This window comes from Schistosoma mansoni, chromosome W, assembly GCF_000237925.1.
Source record: "Schistosoma mansoni strain Puerto Rico chromosome W, complete genome".
In the NCBI taxonomy this organism is placed as follows: domain Eukaryota; kingdom Metazoa; phylum Platyhelminthes; class Trematoda; order Strigeidida; family Schistosomatidae; genus Schistosoma; species Schistosoma mansoni.
In genome coordinates, this window is record NC_031502.1 from 2,260,974 (window position 1) to 2,265,941 (window position 4,968).

Consider the following 4,968-nt stretch of genomic DNA (forward strand, 5'->3'; position numbering starts at 1 on the left):
ACCCTATCTAACTGAAACTAATTAAGGTTAAAAGTATTATAAGTTATTGATTAATAGTATCAAACAGAAAGTCTATGCACGAAGGTGCCCTTTGCACATAATCTACATCTAGAATCAAACTCACTAATTGTCGAGCTACGTTACATTACAATTCAGTTAACTTTAAAATCATAACAGTAGGGTGTTAGCTAGTGCCTAGTTATGGATCTTTATTTGATACACGTAATTTAAAACCCTTTCACTTACTGATCTATTGGCTTACAGGCAGGTCTGAAGATTTCATTCATTTCTCAACTATACAGAATTTGGTCTTCCGATCATGGTCGCTTTAGTTGTTACTGTCACCCAACAATAGTGAAAGATGGTCGCTCAATGTTGTGGATTGTTGAGAGTTAGTCATCAACAGAATTGGATGCCAGCTCAGTGGTCTTGATGTTAGGTATTCTCTCTGAAGACCGAAAGTTATGGATTCGATTCCCGTTTGCGGGATTGTGGGTGTGCACTGCTGAGGAGTCACATGGTAGAACAAAGCGCCCGTCTAGTGCTTCCAAGTTTTCAATGGTGGTCTAGCTTACATTGATTCATGAATTCAACTATTAAAGTTTATATTATTAGTTTAAGTGATGATGAAGTTAATAACATGTAATCACGTGAAATAAATTAATTTAAAATAAAGGTAAATAAATATATCATTCTCTTTCAACAATAAATTTCCTTAATTAAACTTTAATTCAGTTGAACACAGAATGAACTTATTGGCTTAAAGATAAACTGTTTAGTGTTGTAATTAATTAGATTTTATTTAAGCCATTCGAAGTTATTTGAGAAGCTCATTAGGACAGTCTTCAGATGCAACACTGGGTGACGCTGATTTAAGTCTTACAAGAGATATCAGCCCCTTTTGATTGCACATATGTTTTAAGTACAAGTGCCAATCAGCAAACCCTGAATTCCAAGTTACCTATCGAATACATTCAGTCATCACAGAACTGACGAATTTGGGCTGTGCGTGATCGAATCCCTCAGAAAGCATAAGTCTTCTTAAGATCACAGGTGGGTTTTTGCAACGAATGCTAAACAGCATGGAACCTAGATCAAGCAGAATATTCTGACAACTACTTTCAACCATCTAACATTTCAACACAATGCAAGTGATGTCAAATTATTTAGGTTAGTGGCAGTATTATATCTTGATGGATAGAATTCGATTAGCAATAAAGGACTAAATAAGGATGAAGTAGACGATTACTCAGTAATTAATTGATCATAAATTAACAGATATAATTTAAAAATTTTGGATCAGTATTAAGCTAGATGTATGAACATAAATAATGTTTTTTGGTTGCCAACATCTTTTAGAGAGTAAGAAAACAACTAATCTTCATTGAAAATTTTCCTGACACTCAATTTATTCTAACTTGGAATGTCCATAGTCATTACTTTAATAATAAGCAAAATAACGGTACTATTTATAAACAAATATTATAGAGTCAAATTGAAGATTAAATAACTCGATTTACAAACATTTCGTCGAAGAATCTAGGTGGTTAGAAATATTCAACAAGAAACCTTAGACTTAAGTTTCATAGTAATTGACACTTGCCAGTAGGATGTAGGGAATTGATGCGTCCTGTGAAATTGAAACACGCATCTTGCAGTATTTGAAATTGCAGACGTTACCACATAGCTATTGGGAACTCACATAGGCCTCCTGTAGGAATGAGATGGTCTATAACTGCTTAATCACTGAGTAGCGACCGATTGCATGTTTGTCTAATCTATTCTGATGTTGATGGAATTTTATCAGTCAAGTTGAAATATCATCGCTAGTCTGAGTGACGCGAAATCTTAGCCAATATACCTTTAAATCCAACATCACTTATTTTGATTAAGAAAATTTAAAGTATTACAATCACTAATTATGGTATGTGACTTAAAACTAAGCATACGAACAAATTCAGTTGGTTACAGTAAATTACGATTGCTACGACATATAACTGACATTTAAAAAGTTCAATGTTCAACAGATGAATCCACAAGAATAAAAAAGAAGATAATGAAACACTACAAATTATAAACTCATTTAGTATTGTTTGTTTGAATTTTCCCATCTATGTGTTAGGAGTGCAACTGGTCAGTCTCTGATTCGTTTATATGCATACTGTGCGTATTGCCTCGATATAGACTTAATTCACAAGCATGATAAACATAGATGGATAGTGGCTAGCAGTGGAATGGAGGACGCGCGTTTCGTCCTATTTGGGACTCGTGAGCTGGATGTACCTGCATCTCAGAGTTGATGTCCATTCTGGGACTCGAACCCAGTAACTTTCGCTTCAAACGCCATCGCGTTATCCACTCGGCCACTGAGTCCTGATAGCCACTTGCTTTTGCGATGGGGTGAAGTATAAATTCATTCAGTATTGTTTGCTTGAATCTTCCCATCGATGTTTAGGACTGCAACTGGTCAGTCTCTAATTGGCATATGTGCATACTCTGCGTATTGCCTCAATATAGCCTTAATTCACAAGCATGGTAAGCAAATTATATAATGCAGCAAAACTCACTCTACTTTTCTTAATATTTGTCAGCTTGTAATAATATTTTATTGATCATGGAACATAACATTTTTCTTTCGAAAAAGTCTATATGTAATGACATTGAAAAGATAATATTTAAACAGAAGATTGACGTTCATGAAACCAGATGGTATTTTTACAAGTGATTTAGTTTTAAAATATTTGAATAGGTCATTTTTCATAGTTGATAGCATGAGTCAATTGAAGCTAGACCACCGCAGAAAACCTGGAACTACTGGACGGCCGTTTCGTCCTATTGTGGGATTCCTCAGCAATGCGCATCCACGACCTCGCCTCACGAGATTTGAACCCAGGAACTACCAATCTCGAGCAAGAGCACTTAACTAATAGACCACTGAGACGGCATCTGATGGTGTTAATGTCCAACTTCAACCAATCCACGAAATTGAGCAACCATTCACCAATTGTCTTCAGTAAGTTGTTATCTCACAACAGACGTGGTTTGAACTCCACTGGTCACTGCTTCTCACTAGAACTCCAGGAATTATCTCTTGGAATCAGTCACTAGTGAGCATATGATTATAATCAAAAGGGATTTTGTGGATATTTAGTATTTTCATAGTTGAAAGCATGTCAACTGGTAGGTCCTGGGTTCGAATCTTGCGAGGCGAGGTCATGGATGCGCACTGCTGAGGAGTTCCACAATAGGACGAAAAGGCCGTCCAGTAGTTTCAGGTTTTCCTTGGTGGTCTAGCTTCAATTGACTCATGCTTTCAACTATGAAAATACTAAGTCTACACAAAACCCTTTCTGATTAAGTCATTTTTCTTTTTATAACCTAATCCCTACTTTTTAAAAGAAGTTGGACAATGCTTAGTCGTGGAATTTAGGATACGAGTTTCATTCTATTTGAGGCTCTTCAGTTGGATATAACTGTATCTCTCTATTGATGTTTATATTAAAACCTAAATATACAGCAAGTTTTACTCTTAACGTCAAAGTATAATTCACTGAAATACTGAGTCTGTAAATTCATCAACTTGTTCAACAGGAATGATTTTTATTTGGTCATTGGTAAGGATTTGAATCTTCCCGTTATTGACGTTAAGGATCACAACATCTTAACATCAGTAACCAATGGATTTGAATGCTTACAAATAAATGCTTATGTTTATTTCTAAGAATTTGAAACTATTTACCTAGAAAATGGTAGACTTTTTGAAATCGCCTGATAAAATTTATTGGGAGCAAGAATTATTAAACAAGTCTTCTTACCCTTTTTTCACTACACATCATATTCACAGTAACTAACCATGATTTAGTATAGTAGTCAACACACTGATAGTCAGATATTTTAATCAACATGTTGGTTTTTTCAACTTTAATTGTTATTCAACATACTTTCATTTATTGATTTACATTCTCTCAATGAAATAGGGTTCATATGAAATTTACGTTACTATCTATTTTTTTAGACTGATTTTATACGTATAGAAAACCAATAATTCAATGAAAAATACTTTATACTTGCATTTATTTGTCCACTCTCTGGAACTGTTTTGTCCTAGTATGGGAACGCCCTGATAGTGTACAATTGCGACCTGATGGCTGATTCAAGCAAAGAACTTCAGAGCTTGTGGCGAATGCTTAATTACTTGAACCACTGGGTTGAAGTACAGTTGTACTATTCCAACCTCAATCAATTTATGACATACCATGACAGCTATTCAATGCCACTGGTAACCACCGCTTCATTCTCAAAATATCTGGACTACATCAGTCACAACTTCAGACTAGAAAAGTAAATTAAGGTAAGTCACTAGGGAGTTGACTACTATTTAACTTTCTATACTTTGATGCCAAGAAATGGAGCATTTGGTAAAACTACTCGAAAAATCAGTCAAAAGAGGACTTTTCTAAATTTCCATTCCGAAGTCCTTTAAAATAAGTACGTTAAGATGAATCCAGGTAACTAAAACTAACTAAAGAGTTAGTACCCCAGATCATGTTAATTCTTGTTTATAATTAGCCTCGCATTTCACACTCTGCCATCATCAGTCGAGATGGCAATAAATGATTTTCCTCTGTATAATTAACCTTTGTAGCCTACGTTAGAGGATGTGTACTACCGTTGGGGATGTCTTTGTGTTATTTTATCTGGTCTCCAAACTACGTACTTGAGGTGATATGTAACAAAAGATATTCATTGCACCATATGCGTCACTGATTTTTACAAGTAATGAAGTGGTAACCTGTGAAGTTTTAAATAAATATAATATTTTATTAATTACTAGGATGATTCATATTCTTAATTAAAGAGAGTAAAGTCTGAATCAACAAGATAATGACAACTACACTTGGCTAACGTGCTTCCAGTAATAGGTAGGAACTGAAAACCCAAAGCGTACATCTTATTTTGTTCAAGAAA

The 4,968-nt window shown here is 34.8% G+C and overlaps 1 non-coding gene across 1 annotated transcript; it reads right to left on the reverse strand.

Annotated features, from left to right (window-relative positions):
• Positions 1 to 2,301: 2,301 nt before the first annotated feature.
• Smp_tRNA_01999_Pseudo_TTG.1.1 lies at positions 2,302 to 2,373 on the reverse strand. The gene has a single exon. It is a non-coding gene (tRNA).
• Positions 2,374 to 4,968: the final 2,595 nt, after the last annotated feature.